This window comes from Mustela erminea, chromosome X (genome assembly GCF_009829155.1).
Source record: "Mustela erminea isolate mMusErm1 chromosome X, mMusErm1.Pri, whole genome shotgun sequence".
NCBI classification, from domain to species: domain Eukaryota; kingdom Metazoa; phylum Chordata; class Mammalia; order Carnivora; family Mustelidae; genus Mustela; species Mustela erminea.
This window is the reverse complement of record NC_045635.1, coordinates 118,291,733-118,318,210: the sequence shown is the minus strand read 5'-3', so window position 1 is coordinate 118,318,210 and position 26,478 is coordinate 118,291,733. Positions and strand designations below refer to the sequence as shown.

At 38.8% G+C, this 26,478-nt stretch overlaps 1 long non-coding RNA gene across 1 annotated transcript; it reads right to left on the bottom strand.

Moving 5' to 3' along the window:
* Positions 1-5,332: 5,332 nt before the first annotated feature.
* On the bottom strand, positions 5,333-24,569 carry LOC116583649. Its single transcript, XR_004282820.1, has 3 exons — positions 24,559-24,569; positions 15,236-15,250; positions 5,333-5,405 (listed from the first exon to the last, which is right to left on the bottom strand). It is a non-coding gene; the product is annotated as an uncharacterized LOC116583649 (long non-coding RNA).
* Positions 24,570-26,478: the final 1,909 nt, after the last annotated feature.

The window sequence follows — 26,478 nt, the reverse complement described above, 5'->3', positions numbered from 1 at the left end:
ATTCTTAATTTTTCCTTGTGCTATTTTATTATTGGTGTATAAAAATGCAATAGTTTTCGGCATATTGATTTTGTATACTGAGAACTTACTGAATTCATCTATCAATTATAGTAGCTTCTTGGTGGAGTCCTTAGGGTTTTCTATATATATCATGTCATCTGCAAATAAGGAGAGTTTTACTTCTTCCTTATCAATTTGGATGCATTTTGTTTCTTTTTCTTCTCTGATTACTATGGCTAGAACTTCACAGTAATGTGTTGAAAGAAGTGGTGAGAGTGGGCATCCTTGTTTTGTTCCTTATCTTAGGAGAAAAGCTTTCAGTTTTTCACCATTGAGAATGGTGTTAGCAGTGGGTTTTTCATATATGGCATTATGTTGAGGTATATTCCCTCTAAACCTACTTTGCTGAATATGGATTTTTATCATGAATGAATGTCTTATTTTGTCACATGCTTCTTCTGCATCTATGGAAATGATCATATGGTTCCTATCCTTTCTCTTATTGATATGATGTATCGTGTTGATTGATTCATGAAAACTGAACCATCCTTGCAGCCCAGGAATAAATCTCACTTGATTTTGGTGAATGATTTTTTTTAATGTATTTGTTTAAAGATTTTATTTATTTGACAGAGAGAGAGAGAGATCACAAGTAGTCAGAGAGGCAGGCAGAGAGAGAGAGAGGGGGAAGCAGGCTCCCCGCTGAGTAGGGAGCCCTATGAGGGGCCCAATCCCTGGACCTTGAGACCATAACCTGAGCCGAAGGCAGAGACTTAACCCACTTAGTCACCCATGTGCCCCTTTTTTAATGTTGATAGATTTTGTTTGCTATTTTTTTGTTGGGATTTTGTGTCTATGTTCATTAGAGATATTGGCCTACAGTTCTCTTCTTTGTACTATCTTTATCTGGTTTTAGTATCAGAGTAATGCTGGCTTCATAAATTGAACTTGGAAGCTTTCTTTCCTCTTCTATTTTTTGTAATAGTTTAACAAGAATGAGTATTAACATTTCTTTAAATATTTGGTAGAATTCACCTATGAAGCCATCTGGTCCTGTTGGGAGTTTTTTGATTACTGATTCCATTTCATTGTTGGTAATCAGTCTGTTCAAATTTTCTATTTCTTTCTGCTTCACTTTTTGTATGTTATATGTTTCTAGTAATTTATTCATTTCATCTAGGCTATCCAATTTTTTGGCATGATTTTTCATAATATTCTTTTATAATCCTTTGTATTTCTGTGGTGAAAGTGATTTCTCTTCTGACAGTTCTGATTTTGTTTATTTGAGTCCTCTTTATCTCTCCTTTTTTGATGAGTCTGGCTAAAGTTTTATCAATGTAATTTTTTTTTTCAAAGAACCAGCTCCTGGTTTCATTGATCTGTTCTATTATTTTTTAGTTTCTCCTTCACTCATTTTTTGCTCTAATCTTTATTATTTCCTTCCTTCTACTGGTTTTGGGTTTTGTTTTTTCTTTTTCTAGCTCTTTAGGTATAAGGTTAGGTTATTATTTGGGATTTTTCTTGCTTCTGGACATAGGCCTGTATTGCTATAAACTTCCTTTTTAGAATAGCTTTTGCTGCATCCCAATGATTTGGACCATTGTGTTTTAACTTTCATTTGTCTCCATGTATTTTTTATTTCCTCCGTGATTTCTTCGTTGACCCATGCATTGTTTAGTTAAATATTATTTAACTACCACATGCTTGTGTATTTTCCAAATTTTTCTTGTGGTTGATTTTTAGCTTCATAGCATTGTGGTGAGGAAAGATGCATGGTATGACTTCAATCTTTTTTTAAAAAATTTTATTTATTTACTTGACAGAGAGAGAGAGCATAAACAGGAGGATTGGCAGGCAGAGGGAGAAGGATAAGCAGGCCTCCCACTGAGCTGAGAGCCTGATGTGGCTCTTGATCCCAGGATCCTGGGATCATGACCTGAGCTAAAGGGAGATGTTTAACCAACTGAACCACCAAGGTACCCTAACTTCAGTCCTTTTTGATTTGTTGACACTTGTTTTATGGGCTAACATATGATTTATTCTGAAGAACGTTCCATGTGCACTTGAAAAAAAATATGTATTCTGCTATTTTAGTATGGAGTTTTCTAAATATATCTGTTAGATCGGGTCCAGTGTTTCATTGAAAGCCAGTTTCCTTGTTGATTTTTTAAAGATTTTATTTACTTATTTATTTATTTATTTATTTATTTATTTATTTGGCAGAGTAGGGGGAGGGCAGAGGAAGAAAATCTCAAGCAGACTCCATGCTGAGTGTGAAGCCTGATGTGGGGCTCAATCTCACCACTCCAAAATATGACCTGAGCTGAAATCAAGAGTCAGAGGCTTAACCAACTAAACCACCCAGGCACCCCTCCTTGTTGATTTTCTATCTGGATGTTGTATCCATTGATGTAAGTGTGGTATTAGAGTCTCCTAATATTATCACATTACTATTGACTACTTCCTTTACACTTACTATTAGCTGCTTTATGTATTTGGGTGCTCCCATGTTGGTTCTACAAATATTTACAATTGTTGTATGTTCTTGTTGGATGTTCCCTTTATGGTCATATATTATCCTTCTCTGTCTCTTCTTTTTTTTTTCTTAAAGATTTTTCTTATTTATTTGACAGACAGAGATCACAAGTAGGCAGAGAGGCAGGCAGAGAGAGAGAGGAGGAAGCAGGCTCCCTGCTAAGCAGAGAGCCCAATGCAGGGCTTGATCCCAGGACCCTGGGATCATGACACAAGCTAAAGGCAGAGGCTTTAACCCACTGAGCCACCCAGGCACCCCCTTCTTTGTCTCTTCTAACAGTCTTTTTTTATTTTAAGTTTATTTTGTCCTATATAAGTATTGCTATCTTAGTTTTCTTTTTACTTCCATTTGTATAATGTTTTTTCCATCCTTTCACTTTAAATCTGCACATGTCCTTAGGTCTGAAATGAGTCTCTTATAGGCAGCATATAGATGGGTCTTTTTATTTATCCATTCTGTCATTTTATTTTTTTTATTGGGGTGTTTAATCCGTTCATATTCAAAGTATTTATTGATAGGTATGTACTTATTGCCATTTTATTCCTTGTTTTCTGGTTGTTTTTGTAGTTCTTCTCCATTCCTCTTTTGATCTCTTCTCTCATGATTTGCTGGCTTTCTTTAATAGTATACTTGGGTTCCTTTCTCATAATTTTTTGCATATCTATTACTGTTTTTTTTATTTGCATTTACCATTAAGTTTATATATTAACATCTTAGACTTATAGCAGTCTATATTAAGGTGATGGCCATTTAAATTTGAATACTTCTTAAAGTACTAAATTTTTACTCATACCCCTCTGCCACTATGTTTTAGGTATATGGTGTCTTATTTACATGCTTTTATTTTGTGAATCCCTTGACTGGTTTGTACAGATACAGTTAATTTTATACCTTTTGTGCTTTCTAGTTTTCTAACTCCTTCTTACGGTCTTTCAATCTTTCATTTCAACTCACACAGTCCTCTCTAACATTTCTTGTAAGGCTGTCTTAATGGTGATGAATTCCTTTACTTTTGTTTGGGAAACTCTTTATCTTTTTTATTCTGAATAATAGCCTTGCCCAATAGGGTATTCTTGGTTGCAGGGTTTTGTTTGGTTGGTTTTTTTCCTCTTTCGGCACTTTGACTATATCATGTCACTGTCTTCTGGCTACCAAAGTTTCTCCTGAAAATCAGCTGATAGACTTACAGCACTCCTTGTATGTAACTGTCTCCTTTTCTCTTGTTGCTTTTAAATTGCTCTTTATCAGTACTTTTTGCCATTTTAATTACTATTCTTCCTGGTGTGGCCCTCCTTGGGTTGATTTTGTTGGAGGCTCTCTGTGCCTCCTGAATCTAAATTTCTGTTTCCTTCCCCAGATTTGGAGAGTTTTCAGCTATTATTTTTTCAAATAAATTTTCTGCCCCCTTTTCTCTCTCTTCTTCTGGGATCCCTATAATGGAAATGCTATTATGCTTGATGGTGTCACTCAGTTCCCTAAGTTTATTTTCATATTTTATTTTTTTCTGTTCAGCTTGATCGCTTTCTATTACTTTGTCCTCCAAGTCACTGATCCATTTTTCTGCTTCTTCTAGCACACCTAGTCTCCCTTCAGTGTATTTTTCATATCAATCATTGAGTTCTTCATCTCTGACCTTTCTTTAATGTTTTCTATATCTTTGTTGATTGTCTCACTGAGATCCTCCATTCTTCTCAAGTCCAGTGAATATTTTCATGGCCATTACTTTAAATTCTCTATTTAAATTCTCTACTCTATTTTACTCTACTTTAAATTTACTCTACTTTAAATTCTCTCTTTCACATTAGCATTAGCATCTCTTTATTAGCATCAGATAAGCATATTACTTATCTCTTTTGTTTAGAACTTTTGCTATGATTTTGTCCTGTTCTTTCATTTGAGACATAGTCCTCTGTCTCCTCATATTGTCTAAATCTCTGTGTCTGTTTCTATATGTTAGTAATGTCAGCTACCTGGCCTGCTCTTGAAAGTAGTGGCCTTGTGAAGAAGAGATCCTGTGGTGCCCTGCAGAGCAGTGTTCCTTGTTCACCAGAGCCTAGCACTTCAAGGGTATCTCGTAAGTGGGTTGCATATTTCCTATTATTTTGGCTGAGCCACATTTGCCTTCAGTCAAGTTGTCTGCAATGGCTCTCTTTGCCTGTTTGTGGGCATGGTTTGAGTCCAGTGTTGTTAGTGGGCCAGTCCACGGCCACCTAGGGCTTGAGCTGAGTTAGGCCAGGCTTTCACCAGAGCTGTGGTCCCATCAAACTGCAGGGTGCTCTCCCTGTTCTGTCTCTCAAGTTTCTCCTGGGAAACTGTCATTGGTGAGTGGGGCCTTCATTCAGAATTAAGGCCTGCCCCCAGCCCACTGCTGGGGCCTACAGTCAGACCAGTCAGACCTGTGTGTGTGTGTGTGTGTGTGTGGTTATCTTCCCCTATCCCAGGGCCAGGAGTCACTTTGGAGTGCTACTGACCCCTGCTGGGGCTGCTTGCACACTCCTAGACTGTGGCACCACTTCGGATGGGTTCCGCTCAAGGGCATATTGGAGGGGCCAAGTCCAGAGGAGAGCACAGTGCCAGCAAATTCTGTGCTGGTCCACTGCAGAAGGGGAGCTACAGCCATCCAGGAAATCTCCTGCTGAGTCTGGCCAGGTTGGATGGGGCAGATCCACAGAAGCATGCAGGAGCAGGGTGCACCGTTAGCAAGGTAAGTGAAGTGCGTTGGCACTGCACTGATTCCTGCACGTGTTTATGTATCTAGGATGGGAAGCAGGAGAAGGAAATGGCTCCCGCTGGCTCTTTTGTTCTTGAAGAAGTCTCCCAAAGTTCCCTGAGCCTCCAGCACATACTCTGATATTACTAAATAAATCTCCTTCCTGTGCACCCTAAACATTTTCAAGCTGCTGCTTCTAAGTTCTATCTCAGTGGAGCTTTAAGGGCAAGGGCTCTGTTTCTTTTCACCCTCTTAGCCCGTTGATTTTTTAAGTTGCAGGTGTTAAGCCCCACTGATGGTCAAAAACTCACAACGCCAGGCCCTTCTGGCCTTCAAAGCCCAATTTTATGAGGATTCATCTTCTCAGTGCTTACTGTGCCTAGGGTGTCTGGTGCAGGTTTTCTCCTCTCCTCTCCCCACACCTGCTGTGCCCCTCCCTCCTGCGGACTCTCCCATAGGTCAGTTGACTCCCAACCATGTCTCTGCCCTTCCTACCCTCTACATTTATATGTGGAGGGTCCGTTCTGTCAGTCTTCGGGTCATTTTCTGGGTTATTTACACTGATGTGGGTGTTATCTAGGAATATCAGTATGGTAAGATGAGCCCAGGATCTTCCTACTCTGCCATCTTCCCCAGAAGTATCAGATCCACTGGTTGAAAGAAATGAGGGGATTGGGGCTCAGGTTCTACCCTCTCAGAGAAGGCAATAAAGCATACATATCATGCCATCTCTGCCAATTCCCACAAGTCAGATATTTAGGCAGTAAAACACTATGAGAATGTTAAAAGTTACTATTGAAGAAAACCTCAAAGACATACAAAAGTAGGGAGAGTAGTATAATGAAAACCATGTATTCATCACCCAGTTTCAAATATTACTAACTCCTGGCCAATTTTATCTATACTATCTTGTATTTGTTTTCTACTGTTGCATAGCAAATTATCAATATCCTTAAAGACGCCAAGCAACATTCATTTATTATCTCACAGAAAGTCAGAAGTCTAGAAATAGTGTAACTGATTTCTCTACTCGTGGTCTTACAAAGCTGCAAAGTATTGCCTGGAGTTACAGTCTTATGTGGGGCTGGGGACCCTCTGCCAAGCTTATGTGATTGCTGGCACATTTCAATTCCTTGTGGTTATAGGACTGAAGTCCCTGTTTTCTTGCTGGCTATTAGCCAGCAGCTTCTTTCATCTCCTAGAGAGCACTCTCAAATCTGTGGCATGTGGCCCTCTGCATAAGCAGTTTACAACATTGTTGTTTGCTTCTTCAAGGACAGCAGAAAAGCATTTACTGCTGCTTCTTATCTCCTTTTCATGACTATCCTCATTAGGTCAGGCCCAACTAGGAAAACCTTCCATTTTGTTAATTCAAAGTCAGCCCATTAAGTATCTTAATTAAATCTGTAAAAGTCTTATGCTATATAGAAAAACATAATCATGGAAGCAATATCTTATCATATTCACAGTCTCACCCATATTCAAAGGGAAGAGTTTACAGAGTTCATGTCATCAGGGGTGGGATTCATGGGGGCCATCTGAGAATTATGTCTACCTTAATCACCTAAATTATTTTGAAGCAAACACCTGAAAGAATATCAATTAATATTTGTGTATATCTCTAAAATATAAAGACTGATTCTTAAACATGACCACTATGCTGTTATCACATTAAAATAAAAATAATTCATTAATATCATCTGATATACAGTAAACATTCAAATTTTACCTACTTTTATTCTTTTAAAGTTTGTTTGCTCATACCAGGATCTTAATGAGCTTCAACTATTGAAGTTGGGTTAATGTCTCTTAAATCTCTTTAAATATATAGTTTCCTTCTCCATCTTTTTTTCCCCTTTGTAATTTATTTGAAGAAACAGGGCCATTTTTCACATAAATTCTTAGAATGGATTTTTGTTTTTACTATTAAACATTTTATTTTGAGATAACTATAGATTCACATGAAATTATAAGAAATAATGCAGAGATATCACACTTACATTTACCCAGTTTCTCCAAGAATATCAATTTGCAAAACTTTATTACAATATAGAGTGAAAATAGAGTATTCCCATCATCACAAGAATTCTTCGTGTGCCTTTTAAAAGTTACATCAACTTCCCTCCTGCTCCAACCCTCCCTAATCACTATCAACCAATAATCTGATCTCCATTTCTATACATTTGCCATTTGAAGAATGATATATACATGCAATCATGCAGTATGTAACCATTTAAAATGGGCTGTTTGACTCAGCAAAATTCTCTAAAGACCCATCCAACTTGTGTTTATCAGTAGTTCATTCCAGATAGCTGAGTGCTATCTCATGGTATGTATATACCACAGTTTGTTTAACCAGTCTGGGACATCTAGATTGTTTCCTGTTTGGGGCTTTTATTAATAAAGCTACTATAAATTTTCATGTACAGTTTTCCATGAACATCATTTTTCATTTCTCTGGGATAAATGCCCAGAAATGTAATTTCTGGGTCATGTGGTTAGAGTATGTTTGGTATTTTTTTTAATTTAAGAAACTGTCAACTGTTTTCTAGACTAGCTGTACCATTTTACGTTACCATCAATAATTTATACATGATTGATAGGCTTTAAACTGAATTTCCCTAATAGCTAGCACATCTTTTCAGGTGCTTTTTGGCCATCTGTATATAAGCAATAAAATGTTTTTCATGTTTTCTGCCCACTTTCTACCAGATGTTTGGTTTTTGCTGTTAAATTTTGAATTATTTATTTATTCTAGATATGAGTTCCTTATCAGATGTGTGGTTTACAAATATTTTCTCCCAGTCTGTAGCTTATGTTTTCATCTTCTCAACAGGGCCATTCACAGAGCAAAAGTTTTAAATTTGAGGAGATCCAATTTATGAATTCCTTTTATGCATCGTGCTTTTGGTATCAAGGCCAAGAACTCTTTGCCAAGCACTAGATTCCAAAGATTTTCTATTTCTTTCCTATTAGTTTTATAGTTTTTCATCTTACATTTGTCTTTGTGACCTGTTTTAAGTTTATTTTTGTATAAGTTGTGATGTGTAGGTCAATGTTCCCCTTTTTTGCCTATGGATTTCAGTACCATTTATTGAAAAGGCTCTTCATTCTGCATTAAATTGCTTTTGCAACTTTGTCAAAAATCACCTTGGCATAGTTAAATAGGTCTATTTTTGAGTAGTATATTCCATTCCATTGATTTATAACATAGATCAATGTCTATCCTTCCAACAATATCTTTCCCTCCAACAATGTCTATCCCTCCAACAGTATCATGCAATGTTTACTACTGTAGCTACAAAATTCTTTTATTATTACTAATATTTCTATTATTATTGTTCAGTTAACCAACAAAATAATTCTTGAAAATGGGGTTGACTGATTCCTACCAGTTTATTCTTTTCTGAAGCTGTTTTAGTTATTCTACTTCCTTTCCCCTTCCATATAAATTTTACAATCATCTTGTCTACATCTATAAAAAAAACTTGCTGAGATTTTTATGGTAATTATACTAAACATGTACATCAGTTTGGTGGAAAACTGGTTTCTTGACTATGCTGAGTCTTTTGATCAAAAGTATGGTATGTCTCTATTTATTTAGATCTTTCGGATTAACTCAGCTTTTTAAATCTGTGGGATTAGGTTTTTTACCAAATTTGGAAAGTTTTTAGTCATTATTCCTTAGAGTATTTTTTCAACCCTTCTTTCTCCTCTTATTCTGAGACTCCAGTGACATGGATTTATATTATATTTTCACAAGTGATTTAGTCTTTCTTTTTTAGTTTATTTTTCCTTTGTGTTCAGATTGCATAATTTCTACTGTTCTTTTCTTTTCAAGTTTGTTTTTTTTGTTCACTGATTGTTTCCTCTGTCTCTTCCATTTTGCTGTTAACCCAGTCAGTCAATTTTTATTTTAGTTATTGTATTTTTTTCAGTTATAAAACTTCTGCTTTTTTTACATCATTTATTTCTTCGCTGAAACTATGTTTCTTTTCTGAGGCTATCCTTAATTTGTTTTAATCATGCTCATAAATTTTCACTGAAACATTGTTATAATGCCTGCTTTAAATTTTATCCTCTTATCATTAGCCTCCATTCATTGCCTTTCTCATTCAGTTTGAGATCTTCATAGTTTTTGGTATGATGATTTTCGGTGGAAATCTGGACATATTGTATATTATATTATGAGACTCTGAATCTTGTTTAAACTTTGTTTTAGCTGGCTTTCTCTAACACTGCTCTAGTAGGGTAAAAGGGAGTGTTACCACCTTGTTACTGACAGGTGAGGGTAGAAGTCTAAGTTCCTAACTGGGCTTCTGTTCATATCCAATGGTTGAGGGATACCTCAGATCCTTTCCACTGGATGGGCTAAAATTCCATGCCCCCAAGTGGTTTCCACTGTCACCACTGATGCTCAATGCTGATGACAGTCCCCAGTCTATATCTGGCCTTCTCTGACACCACTCTGGCAAGGGGCTTGGAATGCCATATTACAGTCTGGTGAAGGTGGAAGTCTGTGTTCCTCAGCCTTGACTGGTGGGGGGGGGTGGGGTTGAAAATATTTCTGTGGTATTGGATTGGAGTAGAGCAGTTTTTGTCTAAAAGCTTTCTATCTTGCTAGCTGCCCCTCTCCTGGTCCTCTGGCTAGAGGGAACAGGCTTTTGCTGGAACTTCTTTTGTCTGCATCCATTGTCATTTCCTGATTGCTGGCTTCTTCAGATCCAAGTCTGGGATATAGGATGCAAGACAAAGAAATGCAGGGAACTCACCATTTTGCCATTCCTCACATCCTTAGGCCCCTAGCCAATCTGGCTTCTTCTTTCCAATTTTCAGTGTCTTTTTATGTTTGTTTTAAGTATAATATCTAGTATTTTTAGTTGTTCTTAACAAGAATATTAGGTAAAATATATTTACTCCCTGTTTTCAAAAGCAAAAGTCTCCTGACTGGATTTTGATGATTATATCTATAAGGTCAGTCTATTTTCCCTGTTTTTCAGATCAGTAAATTCTATTGATCTCTTCAAGTTCACTGATTCTATCCTCTGTCATCTGCACTCTACTATTAAGCCCACAGAGTGAGATATTTATATCAGTTGTTTTATATTTTCTATCTGCTACTTTTTTCATATTTCTATTCCTTCCCTGAAATCTTCTATTTTTATATTTTTTACAGAGAATTTGTAGTTGCCTGTTGAACTAGTTTTATGAAGTCTTTAAAATCCTTGTCAGGTATTCCAGCATTTTTTTTTTTTTACCTAAGTGTTGGCTCATTGTGGGCCTTATATTATGAACTCTAGAATCTATTACTTTTTCTTTTTTAGCAACCACTTCCCCTGTTGAGATGTACAGCAAGGGCTTGTGGGTGCCCATGTTCAGCTTCCTTCTGGTCCCTACCAGTATCTCCCCAGCAAAAGTAGGGTGCTGACTACACAGCCTGATTGCAGACAGATAGAGTAGAAGTTCAGCTCCCTCTTTCACTGAGCTGACACCTTCCTGGCAAATGTGGAAAAAGTAACTAACACTTCACAGTGGTTTAGTTAATTTTTTTTTCCAAAATTATTTCAGTTATTTTATTTCCTGTTTTATTACTGTGGCGTGGGGTAAGTTCTCAGCTCACCACTGGCCCCAATGATACTGGGAAAGTGGAGAGGGAAGGGGAAGTAGAGCACCAAATAGCCCTGCTTCAGACTGCCTAGTTCAACAGCATTCAGGAGAGAAGAAGTTCAGTAGCCCCTGCATCCTGTTCATGTTACCTTTGAAGGGAAATCAGAGCACCTCCTACTGTGCCAGGTAAGAGATGGAAAATTGGCTCTCTACTCTATCTACACCACCTTGTAGGGGAATTAGAATGTTGCCTGCCTTTGCCAGGCAGGTAATGTGAAGGCTAACTCCCTGCTGATACCTGCCAACATTATCCTGGCAGAAAAGTCCTGGCACTACCAGTTTCAACCTGGTTGGAAATGGAAGATCAGTTCTCAGCTCCAGAGAAAGTCTTCATGACCCAAAATTAGGGAAAGAAGTCTTCAACATGACATCAAAAGCGTGACTTATAAAAGAACAAAATGATAAATTGGCATCTTCAAAATTAAAATTTTTGCTCTGAGAAACTCACCTGCTAGGAGAATAAAAACCAAACTACAGTCTGGGAGAAAATATTTCAAATTAATAGCTAATAAAAGATTTGTATCAAGAATATATAGAGGTCTCAAAACTCAAAAATTAGAGAAACCCTATTTTAAAAATGAGCAAAAAGCATCAAATGACACGTGATTAAACTAGGCATATGGTTGGCAAATGAATAAATGAAAACTTGTTATACATAGTAAGGCATTAGAGAAATGCAAATTAAAACCACAATTTTATATCATGATATAACTAAAATTTTGAAATATAACTAGATATTTGAAATAAAGACATAACTTGAAAATAACTAAAATTTTAAGTATATATATGTACATTACTAAGTGCTACAGTACAATCAGGTATGAAGAATAACTTAAACTCTCATACATTATTGGTGAGAATGTAGAATGGTATAGCCATTGTGGAAAATGATTTGGTAATTTCTAATAAATTCACATTTACCATATGATTCAAAAATCCTATTCTTGGGAGGAATAAAAACTTATGCTCAAACAAAACCTACACATGAATGTTTACAACAACTCTATTCATGTTTTTCCAAAGCCTGAAAACAACACAAATATATCCTTCTACAGGTGAATGGATGACCAGACGATGGTGCATCCACACAAGGGAATGCTCCTCAGCAATAAGAAGGAATGAACCAATGGAATGATTCTCAAAAGCATTTTACTAGATGGGAAAAGCCAGCCTCGACAAGTTATGTACTTTATTACTCCATTGTTTTTAGAAAATATGAATCCATATTTTAAAAAAGAAAAAATAGAAATATTAAATGTTTATACCAGTGAAAACATAATGTGCATGTATTTCAAACTAAGTATCTATAGAAACACCTTTATATCAAAATCGTTTGGTAGAACTCAGGGATTGATGAGCTTTAGAAAAAGGGCCATGGGCCAAAATATAAAGAAAGAAAAATGTTAACAGGAGGAAAGAGGATGTGTGGTTCATCTAAAATAGAAAAGAATCAAGAACAAATAGGACATTTGAAAACTGGAGTTCTGTGGCGAGGTGTCAGGGCCACACTTCCTGAAGAAGAAGGATGGGTACTGGGTAGGCCAGCGTCTGGGATGACAGTCCTCACTTGGGTTAGACTGCTCTGCCTGCCTCATTATAGGGTTTAGTTTATTTCCTTTGTAAGATTTTTTTTATTTGAGAGAGAGGGAGCACACACGCCTGAGCAGAGAGAGGCACAGGGGGAGAGAGAACTGAGCAAGGAGCCAGACCCTGGGATCATGACCTGAGTCAAAGGCAGACGCTTTAGGGACTGAGCCACTCAGGCAGGCACCTGGTCATTGCAGTGTTAAGGACTAAAATTAAGGCTCAATACGCTGTGCTGCCTTGACAGCTGAGAAACTGGGAGGGACTTGAATAATCGAACTTGTGGTTTCACTCTGCTTTTGAGGATAAGGTCTCCTAACTGAGTTAGCCTCCTTACAAAGAGAACTGGGCTCAGTTCTTAACTTATTCTTGAGTAGGTTTCAGTTCCTGCCAGCCTGCAAAACTATTTTAGCAAGCCAATTACATCCTGCTGTGGGAACCAGGGATCATCCCGTAGTCTTAATTCTTCAAAGTCCATTTACCTTCCACAGTCTGGGTTGTTTGCTGTTCCCAAGTGCAACCCCTGTGTGGCCCTGCGTGGCGGTGCCGTGTCCTCCTCTGCTGGGCTCTAAGTACATGTAATTAAGAAACTGTCAATCTCATCTGTCAGATGTCATATGCTCAAGCTTCCTCATAGCCCTAAGGCAGGAGTCCCTCACTCACCAACAGGGAAAACAGATGTTTAAAACACTTGTATTTGTATTGGACTTCTACCGAGGGCTTCAGTCGGAATGAGACTTCTCATGTCTAAAATTTTGACGACCACTGTCCACCAGTTATAGAATGGCTCATGGAGAAATGGCCTCCAGGGCCCCTGACCCAAGATTAACTTCCAGTCCCTTGCTCCGTATGCCATGAAATACTTTAGTTACTGCAAAGCTGCCAGCTTCCTAAAACAGACACACTTGATTACAGGGATGTCTGGGTATTGGTGTGTGTAAGCTTAAACTTGCTCCAACAATGCCAAGAGCAGAGCCTTAAAAGAGACCTGAAATAGCAGATATGTGACTGCAAACCCATATCACTGAATATATAATATTAACCACAAATACACAGGCATATATATATATATGCATACATATCTGTATATATTATATAAATATGTGTGTATGTATATGTCATATACAAAAGTATATATGTAATTATATAGAGTTACACATAAAAGCATATATATGTATATATATATATATATAAGTATATATAGTTATACATATCTTTAAACGTAGTCACCCAGAAATCCACCAGAAAATGTTTTCCTGTTTCCTGAAACTGATGAGTACTTCTTCCCTTTCAAGTCTTCCCTGGATTTATTAAACTTTGATTTTAGTTGCTAACTATGTGACCCCATTGATGTGGCCTAATCTAGTCTCCAACCGAAGTGCCTCCTCTGATAGTCCAACCCATGATTCCTATGGCCCACTGGGCAGCTTCACCTGGACAGCCCTCTCAACGACACCATCGACATGACCCACACTTACCTGATCTGCCACACCCTTCTTCATTTCTACCCCTAACTGCAGACACCACAGACTTTCCTCTGTCCTCAATCTCAGGTAGGAAGAACAGCTTCTATCTAGTCAACAATGTCAGAAGTCAGACTCATTATACACTCTCCACCACGCTTTCACAGGATTACCCTACAATCTGTCTCCTCACTTTCTCCCACCCACAGCCTGAATTAAGTGCCTTGTCATTTTTGTTTGCTCTGTTTACTTGGTGTTTTTAACTCGTTATGTTTTCAATAAATATTTGTTGAATCAGTGGATGAAATAATGAATGAATCAATCAAAACGCAAGAGAGTCACATTCGATTATTCGGAATGTGGAGCCTGTCCCCTGCCTGGGCACTCTGCATGGAAGAAGCCCAAAGTGCCACAGCTGCTCACATAACTTTTGAATTCCCATGGGAAACTTTCACTGAGAGTGTCATTTGGGACATCTCCTCCCTACATACAAACATCATCTCAAAGGTGGAGATACTCTCAATAGGTAGCACACTATGCTTCCTCCATTGGACCCCACAAATCCTCTCACCCCCACTCAGTTTAACAAGGAAGAGTGCCATCTCCGCGGGTTTCCATCCACCCTGCAAATGTCGGCACCTTGGACCAATCCTCTGTCTGGTGGAAACGTAGACCAACAGTCATAGCCATAAGACACCTGCCCTCTAGTGTGTCAACAGCTCAGAATCTGGGGAAGGCAGCCTGAGCCAGGGACAATACCCAGACCTATTTCAAGGCAAGTCCACACTCAGCCCTTTACCTGCCAAGTCAACAAGGTGATTAGTCCCAGGGCATTACCCCTCCAACCACCCCTGTTCTCCCTTCCCCTGCTCACTAGTGTTTCTGGTCTGTCCCCACTCTCAGACATCAGTCATCACCTCCACTCACTCACATAGCCCCAGCCTCTGCAGAGGGGTCCACTGTGCACAGAGGAGACACACCCCAGCCCCCAGCAGGCACCAGGACAGCTCTCAGTGCTGGGACACAGGCAACGGTGCACTGGACCCTTGTACTCAAGAGTACCCAATAGTGTTGCTCTTCCTGACAGAACTTAGGGTGGCCCTAACTTAGGGGCTGGTGTCTGGCAAGCTGCAGGGCCACTTCTCCATTGACGTCTTTACTCAGACCACACTGAGACTTCCAGCCAGTAGTGATGATTCCGAGGTTTCCCAAACTTATTCATGTAAGTTGTCTAATACCACTCCCCCAGATTCCCCACCATCTTTCCTTCTGGACTCTTCCTACACTGTACTCTGCACTCAGAGCCCTGACTGCCAGCTTGCCAGGGGCTCTCTGAACTTGGTTTTGCATGTGGTCTCTCTTGTGGACTCTGGAAATTGCTCTGCCCAGGATGCTTTTAATGTCCCTCACTGACTAAGGGTGTCTTGTCTGGTCCCCTTCCCTGGCTCCTGGTCATTCTGGCTGAATCCTGGCTTCTCAAATAAAGGAAGAATGTCCTGATGACATTTCAGGGTTCATCTCCTTACTCAGGACATCACTGCATAAATCCACCTTCATATGTGTGAGAGATTAATTTTCTGCTTAACTGAATGAGAAAATGAGAGACACAAATTAAAATAACATTGACTCAATATTTTTTGCTCATTATTTTGACCAAAATTTAAAGGATTGGCAAGATGTTTGTGAGAGTATACAATATTCACATACAGCAATTTGTGAAAGAACATTGAAACACAATTTTGGTAATATTAAAAACTTGAAATATTACTATCCTTTGCATGTTACCAAGTATATTACCAAGTATATTAAAAGGAAAGGAAACTGGAAGATTATATACACCATTATACATCATTAATAAGTATGTTAAAATGAAATATATGGATATATATATAGAGAGAGAGAGAGAGAGAATAAGCTTTAAAATAATACACACAAAATTGTTCATTGTGGTTAACTCTGAGAAGAGGGCTGGATTTTGGAGGAACTTTGTAAAAGGGAGAATTGTGATTGGTTTGTAGTTTTAGATTTTTTTTTTTAAGACTGTACAAACTTTTGTAAGTAAAATATTTTTAAAAGCCTAAAACCAGAAATAGGGGTGTGTATTAATCAGTTAAAATAACTGCTAGCCAATACAATAGACAAAACCTGAAATATGAGTGGCTTAACATGACAAAATTTTTGTTGTTTTCATTCACATAAATTCCTACATGAGTTGGCAGGGACTTTCTGGTCTCAGGTAACTCAGGGATCCAATCTTGTAGTTCTACGTCTCGACACTGGATCCCTATGTTTGCTGGTGTTGAATGAAAGAAGCATGGAAATGGCATACTGGCTCCTACCTACAAGTGGGCCACCAAGGAAGGAGAGAGAGAGAGACAAGGTGTGGATGAGCACTTGTAGTCTCTCCCAGAAGCTGTCATCCAGTAGGTGCTTAAGAAAAAGGAATTATAATTTGTGATGACAGCAGCCCTCTTCATTCTTGGAGGAGTTTCCAAAAAAACCAAATCTACCTTGAAATTCATCAGCTTTTTCAAGAGCCTACTATGCAACAGGTGCTCTCAAATACAGGATCACATCTAGTTGTCAAGGCATGCTCTGAATCTTAGCAGGGAGAACTCACCCTTCTTCACTCATTAGCACTTTTCCGCACTGCCTTTTGCAATAACATCTAGAATCTCAGCAGACAGAATTTTCTCCTCCTTTGTGATGCATGGTCAAAGTCTTCATTTATGAGCCTCTGCTACCTTCCACATAACTGTACATTCATGAACACCTTTTGGCACACTGCAAACCAGGATTTTCCTGTGGGGCAGGTACATAAGGGCCATGGAAGGATGGTTGTTTTAATTAGCCTGGGCTGCTATAATAAGATGTTTTTTTTTCTAATAAGATGGTTTAAACAACAGGAATTTCTTATCGTTCTAGGGTCTACAAAGTCCAAGATCAGGATGTTGGCAGATTCTATGTCTGGCAAGGACCTTCTTGGTTTTCAGCCAGCCAGCCATTTTCTCCTTTTATCATTGCATGGCCAAGAGGTCTCAGGTCTCTCTTCTTATAAGGACCCTAATCTCATCATGGAGGCTCCACTCTCATGGCTCTTCAAAACCTAAGTACCTCCCTAAGGCCTCCTAATACTACCCCATTGAGGGTTAGGGTTTCACTAGGTGAATTTGGGATGAACACAAACATTTACTCCATAACAATGAGTATTTTGTTCTTTTTTCATCAAGCTAAGGAACCATTCTTCATCCCCCTAGAAGGACTCCAAAGATTTTAAGAATTCAGCCTCTGTAGATGTTTGCTTACACAGAGCTTTTCGTGGCCTTTTCTCATCTACCATTTATTGGGCTTTTTGGTTTGTATTTGTTTTGTTTCACTTTGTTTTTTATTTATTTTCAGCATAACAGTATTCATTGTTTTTGTACCACACCCAGTGCTCCATGCAACCCATGCCCTCTCTAATACCCACCACCTGGTACCCCGACCTCCCACCCCCGCCCCTTCAAACCCCTCAGGTTGTTTTTCAGAGTCCATAGTCTCTCATGGTTCACCTCCCCTTCCATTTTACCCCAACTCCCTTCTCCTCTCTAACTCCCCATGTCCTCCATGCTATTTGTTATGCTCTACAAATAAGTGAAACCATATGATAATTGACTCTCTCTGCTTGACTTATTTCACTCAGCATCATCTCTTCCAGTCCCGTCCATGTTGCTACAAAAGTTGGGTATTTGTCCTTTCCGATGGAGGCATAATACTCCATAGTGTATATGGACCACATCTTCCTTATCCATTTGTCCTTTGAAGGGCATTATTTTGTTTATTTTATTTAACATTAACATAATTTAACATAATTTTAGTTAACATAATGTATTAGTAGCTTCAGGGGGAAAATTTAGTGTCTCATCAGTTGGGTATAACACCGAGTGCTCATTACATCAAGTGCCTTTCTTAATGCCCATCACCCAGTTATCCCATCCCCCCACCCCCCTCACCTTTCAGAAAATCTCAATTTGTTCCCTATACTTAAGAGTCTCTTATGGTTTACCTCCCTATTTTCATCTTATTTTGTTTTTCCTCTTTAACGTTAACAATTTGAGACTTTTGTGTCCTTTGAATAAATACTTAGTAGTGCAACTGCTGGGTAATAGGGTAGTTCTATCTTTAACTTTTGGAGGAACCTCCATACTGTTTTCCAGAGTGACTGCACCAGTTTGCATTCCCACTAACAGTGTAAGAATGTTACCCTTTCTCCACATCCTCGCCAACATCTGTTTTCTCTTGAGTTGTTAATTTTAGCCATTCTGACTGGTGTAAGGTGGTAACTCATTGTAGTTTTGATTTGTATTCCCGGATAGTGTGTAATGTTGAACATTTTTTCATGTGTCTGTTAGCCATTTGTATGTCTTCTTTGCCAAAATGTCTGCTCATGTCCTCTGCCCATTTGTTGACTAGATTTTTGGGGGGAGGTGTTGAGTTTGTTAAGTTCTTTATAGATCTTGGATACTAGCCCTTTATTTGATATGTCTTTTGCAGATATCTTCTCCCATTCCATAGGTTGCCTTTTAGTTTTGTTGATTGTTTCCTTTTCTGTGCAAAAGCTTTTTATCCTGATGAAGTGCCAATAGTTCATTTTTTCTTTTGTTTCCCTTGACTCAGGGGCCATGTCTAGCAAGATGTTGCTGAGGTTGAGGCCGAAGAAGTTGCTGCCTGTAGGATTTTGATGGATTTCTGTCTCACATTTAAGTCTTCCATTTATTTTGAATTTATTTTTGTGTACGGTGTAAGAAAGTGGGACCATTTCATTCTTCTGTGTGTGGCTGTCCAATTTTCCCACACCATATGTTGAAGAGACTGTCTTTTTTCCATCAGATATTCTTTCCTGCTTTGTTGAAAATTAGTTGACCATAGAGTTGAGAGTCCATTTCTGGGTTCTCTGTTCTGTTCCATGGATCTATGTGTCTGTTTTTTTGCCAGCACCATACTGTCTTGAGGAGTACAGCTTTATAATACAGCTTGAAGTCTGGAATTGTGATGCCTCCAGTTTTGGTTTTCTTTTTCAACATTACTTTGGCTCTTCAGGTTTTTTTCCCAGTCCAATACAAATTTTAGAACTCTTTGTTCCAGCTTGTGAAAAATGCTCATGATCTTTTGACTGGGATTGTGTTGAATGTGTAGACTGCTTTGGGTAGCATAGACATTTTAACAATATTTGTTCTTCCAATCCATGAGCATGGAATGTTTTTCCATTTCTTTGTGTCTTCCTCAATTTCTTTCATAAGTGTTCTATAGTTTTCAGAGAACAAATCTTTGACCTCTTTGTTTAGGTTTATTCCTAGGTGTCTTACAGTTTTTGGTGCCATTGTAAATGGGATCAATCCCTTAATTTCTCTTTCTGCTGCTTCATTGTTGGTATATAGAAATGCAACAGACTTCTGTGTATTTTTTTTAAAGATTTTATTTATTTATTTGACAGACAGAGATCACAAGTAGGCAGAGAGACAGGCAGAGAGAGAGAGAAGGAAGCAGGCTCCCTGCTGAGCAGAGAGCCCGATGCGGGACTCGATCCTAGGACCCTGAGATCATGACCTGAGCCGAAGGCAGCGGCTTAACCCACTGAGCCACCCAGGCGCCCGACTTCTGTGTATTTCATATCCTGTGACTTTGCTGAATTCATATATCACTTCTAGCAATTTTTTGGTGGAGTCTTTTGGGTTTTCTACATACTGTATCGTATCTTTTGTAAAGAAAGAAAATTTGACTTCTTCGCCAATTTGGATGCCTTTTATTTCTTTTTATTTCCTGACTGCTTAGGTTGGGACTTCCAGTATTATGTTGAAGAACAGTGGTGAGAGTGGACATCCCTATCATTTTCCTGATCTTAAGGGAAAAGCTCTCAGTTTTTCCACATTGAGGACAATATTAGCTGTGGGTCTTCCATATATGGGTTTTTTGCTGTTGAGGTGTGTTCCTTGCATCCCTACTTTGTTGAGGGTTTTTATTAAGAAAAATGCTGTATTTTGTCAAATGTATTTTTTCTGTATCTATTGAGAAGATCACATGGTTCTTATCCTTTTTTTTTTAATTAATGTGTACCACAATTAATTTGTAGATGTTGAAGCAATCCTGCAGCCCAGGAATAAATCTCACTTGGTCATGGTGAATAATCCTTTTAATATACTGTTGGATCCAATTAACTAGTATTTTGGTGAGAATTTTTACATGCATGTTCATCAGAGATATTGGTCTGTAATTATCCTCTTTGGTGGGGTGTTTTTCTGATTTTGAGATCAAGGTAAAATCCTGGCTTCACAGAATAAGTTTGGAAGTTTCCCTTCCATTTCTTTTTTTTTTTTTTTAATGCTTGAGAATAATAGGTATTAGCTCTACTTTAAATGTTTGGTAGAATTCCCCTGGGAGGTCATCCAACCCTAGAATCTTGTTTGTTGAGAGATTTTTGACCACTAATTCAATTTCTTTGCTGGTTATGGGTCCATTCAGATTTTCTATTTCTTCCTATTTTAGTCTTTTTTTTTTCTTTTTATAAGATTTTTTAAATTTATTTGACACAGAGAGAAAGCACAAGCAGCAGGAGTGATGGGTAGAGGAAGAGGAAGAAGCAGGCTACCTACTGAGCAGGGAGTCCAATGTGGGGTTCAATCCTGGGACCCCAGGATCGTGACCTGAGCCAAAGGCAGATGCTTAACTGACGGAGCCACCCAGGCGTCCCAGCCTGTTTCAGGATTGAGAGCTTATATGTTTCTAGGAATTTATCCATTTCTTCCAGTTTGACTAATGTGTTGGCATAGAATTGTTCATAATATTCTCCTATAATGGTTTGTATTTTGTGGTATTTGGTTATGATCTCTCCTTTTTCATTCATGATTTTATTTGTGTCTGTTTTTCTTTTTAGTAAGTCTGGCTAGGGGGTTTATCAATCTTGTTAATTCTTTCAAAGAACCAGGTTCTGGCTTCACCGATGTGTTCTACCTTTTTTTTTCTTTTTAATTTTTTTTAAATTAAATTTATTTATTTTCAGCATAACAGTATTCATTATTTTTTCACCACACCCAGTGCTCCATGCAATCCATGCCCTCTATAATACCCACCACCTGGTACCCCAACCTCCCACCCCCCCGCCACTTCAAACCCCTCAGATTGTTTTTCAGAGCCCATAGTCTCTCATGATTCACCTCCCCTTCCAATTTACCCCAACTCCCTTCTCCTCTCTAACTCCCCATGTCCTCCATGCTATTTGTTATGCTCCACAAATAAGTGAAACCATATGATAATTGACTCTCTCTGCTTGACTTATTTCACTCAGCATCATCTCTTCCAGTCCCGTCCATGTTGCTACAAAAGTTGGGTATTCATCCTTTCTGATGGAGGCATAATACTCCATAGTGTATATGGACCACATCTTCCTTATCCATTCGTCCGTTGAAGGGCATCTTGGTTCTTTCCATAGTTTGGCACCCCAATGTTTATAGCAGCAATGGCCACGGTCGCCAAACTATGTTCTACCTTTTTTAAAAATTTTCTATATCATTGATTTCTGCTCTAATATTTATTATTTCTCTTCTCCTGCTAGATTTAGGCTTTATTTGCTGTTCTTTTTCCAGCTTCTTTAGGTGTAAGGTTAAGGTGTGTATTTGGGACTTTTCTTGTTTCTTGAGAAAGGCCTATATTGCTATATACTTCCCTCTTAGGATTGCCTTTGCTGCATCACAAAGGTTTTGGACTGTCTTTTTCTGATTTTCATTTGTTTCCATATAGGTTTTTAATTTCTTCTCTAATTTCCCTGTTGACCATTCATTCTTTAGTAGGATGTTTGTTAGCCTCCATATACTTGTGGTCCTTCCAAATTTTTTATTGTGGTTGACTTCAAGTTTTCTAGCATTGCAGTCTGAAAATATGTATGGTATGATCTCAATATTTTTGTATTGGTTGAGTCCTGATTTGTGACCCCCATATATGACCTATTCTGGAGAAAGTTCCATGTGCACTTGGAAAAAAAAAAAAACGTGTATTCTGCTGCTTTAGGATGAAATGCTCTGAATATATCTGTTAAGTCCATCTGGTCCAGTGTGTCCTCCAATGCCCTTGTTTCCTAGTTGATCTGCTTAGAAATGATCTGTCCATTGCTGTGAGTAGGTTGTTAAAGTCCCCTACTATCACTATATTATTATAAGTTTCTTAAGTTTGTTATTAATAGACTTACATATTTGGCTGCTCCCAAGTTAGGGGCATAAATATTTACAATTGTTAGGTCTTCTTGTTGGATAGACCCTTTTATTATGATATAGTGTTTCTTCATCTCTTGTTACAGTCTTTGTTTTAAAATCTAGTAATAAAATTTTAAAAAGAATAAGAGTATAAGTGAAAAATAATAATAAAATAAAGAATAAAAGTGCAGAGGAGGCTAGAATAAAAGTGCAAAGGAGGCTAGATACTACCCCTAGAGCTGAATCTTTGCATCACAGTATGATCAGTAAACTTGGTGTGAACTAGTTATTTGTGCTGGTCTTCCAGGGTTAAGTCTGCTGCTCTGATTCTCAGGTGGACTGGTGTTATTGGGAAATGTGCCTTCAGGGCACAGGGAGGCAGGGTTTGGTATCAGTGGCTCTGAAATCCACTAGGCGGTGCTATTTTGCTCCCTGGAGGTTTTCAGTGCTGATGGGCCAGACGAATATGACAGCTCTCTACCCCTGGAGCTGAAAATTCACACCCCCCAACTCTTCAGTGAGCCCTCACAGAAGAGCAATCAGTCATTCTTATTTTCCCGGTTTCCTGATCAGGACCCTGTGTTCACCCTGCCTGGGTGAACCTTTTATCTCAGGCACACAACTGAGTTTCAAAACTACAAATTTTAGGGATTCTTGCAGTTCAGACCTGCCTTGTTCCTCCCAAGGAGGGTCTCACCGTGCTTCTGCCTTTTGCTGACCAGTCCCAGGAAAGTGGTCGTACAATCATGCAGTGGTTCACAGTTTATGGCAATACACTACAGAAAGCCAACACCTAGACTCCCTGTTCTCAGCCAGCTACCACACTCCTATGTCTGAGAATAGTGTAGCACTTAAGCACCACCTGTTCTTTTTGTGACCCAGGGATTCCATCTCACTTTGCCATCTGAGCACCTTTAAGCTGGGCACGTCCCCCACTGTAACAGACTTCTAAAAGTTCCAATTTTGTGCTCCACTGCTTATAATACTTCCCAGTAGCCTCCTTAAGCAGATTCCCTCCCCACCACCATATCCACAGCTATATCACACCAGATTCAAGTCTCCTCACCTCCTACCTTCCAAAATGTGGTCGCTTTCTACTTGTAGACTTCTAGTGTTTGTTCTCCCAGACCTCTGATTGATTTCTTGGGTGTTCAGAATGATCTGATAACTAGCTGTAATGAGGGGCCAAACTTAGGGTCCCCCTATTCCTCCACCATCTCAGTTCCTCCTGTTTTGTTTTGTTTTGTTTTGTTGTTTTGTTTTGAGGCTTTGGGTTTTAACCACATGGTAAACTCATTCATCTGGGTATGTGTTCGGTGGACAATTTTTAAAAATGCATCCCATTGAAATCCTACTGCAAATATCAGGGTGGTTTCAAAAATAATCTGACTTCGGAATTATATCCCAATAACCAGTAGATTACATGTCGCATCAGACCCTACTCACAAGCCTGTTTGGAAAACACTGAGAGGTTTTTTAAATACACCCATGGGGGATGACCATATATTAGCTTCCTAGGGCTGCCCTAACAAATTACCACTAATTGACTTGATTAAAACAATAGAAATTTATTATTTCATAGTTCTGGAGGCCAACAGTCAAAAATGAAGGTGCCAGCAAGTTGGTTCCTTCTGCCGAGTTTGAAGGAGAACTCTATCTCCTGGCTCTCTCCTAGCCTCTGGCAATTTCCATCAATCCTTAACATTCCTTCTCTTTCAGGTGCATCACTCCAATCTCTGATTCCATTCTTCACATCCCCTTTTCTGTGTCTCTGTGTGTTTAAAATCTCCTCTCTTTTTTCTTATTATACCATTCATTGTTTTTAGGGCCCACCCTAAATCCAAGATAATCACAACTCTAGATTCCTAAAGTAATTACATTTTCAAAAACTCTACTCCCTTATAAGGCCACATACACACATACAGGTATGCCCCATTTTTAGAAAGTTCACATTATGCCACTTCATTTTTATGAAAGATCTATGTTGATACCTGTTTTCACTAACTGAAAGAAATTCCAAGAGGATTTTTGATTTTAAAAAATAAAGGTGAAAAATAAAAATAGAGAGTTCAGCATTTGTTTTGCAGTGAGTCCTATAAAAAGGCAGCACACACCCCAAGCAGAGAAGGTGGCACCACCAAGCTCTTTCCCCCGAGAACGACACTCGGCATCTCAGCATCAAGCCGCCATACCTTTGAAGTTATCTTTGAGCATCTGTACTTTATCTTGATTTATTTTTTACATCTGTTACCAAGATGTGTCCTAAGGTATCAGAAAAGCCTCAGAGAGGTTATTTTTGGTGTCTGGGAATGCTAAAAACATTTTCCTTATAAATTAATGGTAATTGCTTCTCCCTGTTATGCAATTTAGGCTTACAGCATTTTTCATAGGAATGCTCTACTTTCAGATAGAGAAGGAAATCTATACTGGAAATCAGGCCTTGGACATATGTTTTGAAGGGTCACCATTCAACTTAATACAGATCAATCTAAATAACACTTCTCCAAATCAAACTTTTAAGCTTAAGGGGCTGTTGTTATCAGGACTACAGAGTGATATTTGGGAGAGGCAGGGGACTTTTGCTGGAGTAGGAATATTCGTTAGGGGGATGGCAAGTGATTCTGAGTTTGTTATGCCCGAGTTTTTGTATCTGAGAGACCACCAAGGAGCCAACACCGATGCAATCACACGAGGGTTTATTTAACAAGCTTAAGCTTGGGCCCGACACAGCGGAGTAGGGACTTGGACCCCAAGCTTAGTTAAGGCAGGGGTATTTATGGGTTCCTTTTACTAAAGCAGGGTGGGGATTCCTATTACTAAAGCAGGGTTGAGGTCTAAAGCAGGGTGGGGGTTCTTAGAACTAAAGTAAAGTAGGGGAAAGTTCAGCCCTTGGGCACAGGGGTCTGAGATGGCTGTCAGAGCTAAGATGGCTGTACTTATTATGCTAAGGCTAAACCTGAGGTGGGATGGCCTTAATTTTTCTTGGCCTCCATAGCTTGTCCACTGGGAGCAAAGCACAGCCTTCAGAGGAGAAGACAGTGAAGAGCTGGTCAGTAGGCCAGGTTCCAGAATTGGACAGGAGGGTACACTGGGGAAGATAAGGGGGAAGGTGCTGTAATTTAAGAAATTGCTAGAACTGGACCCAAATTCCAGCAGCTGGGCAGAATCAGCTATTAAGTTATCATTGGGTTCAGAGCAGGAGGACACTAGATGAATAAAGTGTAGTCAATTCCCAAATTATGTTTTATTCTCATTTCTTCTTCCTTCTTTAGGGGCCAGCTTTTAGTACCTTGTCACATAGCCCTTCTTTTTGCTGCCTGAGAAACATTATGGAGTACTGAGAATTGGCTAAGAGACAGAAGACCTGCCTCAGACTATGAGTCGAACCAACATGGGCCCTAGATAAATTCAGACCACGGTCTAGTCCCAGCCCCATCACTTACTAGCAGTATAATCTTGGGGAAATTACCCGTTGCTATGAACCTTAGATTCATCATCTGTATATGTGCTGCCAAAGCAAGCACAGATTCATCATCTGTAAAATGCATTTGATGAGCCCTGTCTTTTAAGACTGCTGGAATGTATGTAAAGTATCTTGTACAGTGCCTGGCATTTATCAGGTCTTTAGTGAACAGCAGTTATTTCTAATATTATTTTGTCCCCAGGCCTTACTGCCCTCTTCTCTGGGATTTTGTGTCCATCCAGGACATCTCAGATAGTATGTAGCTAAATAGGAGTCAGAATGTCAAATTAGGTAAAAATGTTGCTTCACCAAATAAAATGCATTAAATTTTCCCTTAGAGGATATATAATTTGGCTCTGAGTTAGTCTTTCTTAGCTGATATAACTCAAAGGGTTCTAAAATTTGAGTCAAAGAGCAACTCCTTCCTCCCCTCCTAGCTATCCATCCATCCATAACACTATTTTCACTCATTTCTCTCCCACCAAAACCTAGTTATGCTTAGATTTAGCCAAATTACACTCGAGATAACCTTTAATGTTCTTTTAATGAAGTGGGCTCTGGCTCTCTCTGGCTAGGGAAGAGGGCTAACTTAGTGACTTCTGGATACCACCGCAAGGGAATATCCCCCTATTCTCAAGAAATCATTTCAGATGATGTATGTAAAACACCTAGTTCAGTGCACTGTCTTAACTGCACTGAGACAAGAGTTCAGAATATTTTCCAAACTTGTTCCAGGTGAAGATTTCTCTAACTTATCCATGATAAAAAAAAAAAGGAACTACTACACAATTTTCTATTCCTAGAAATAGAAATTTTCTATTCTAGACTTTTCT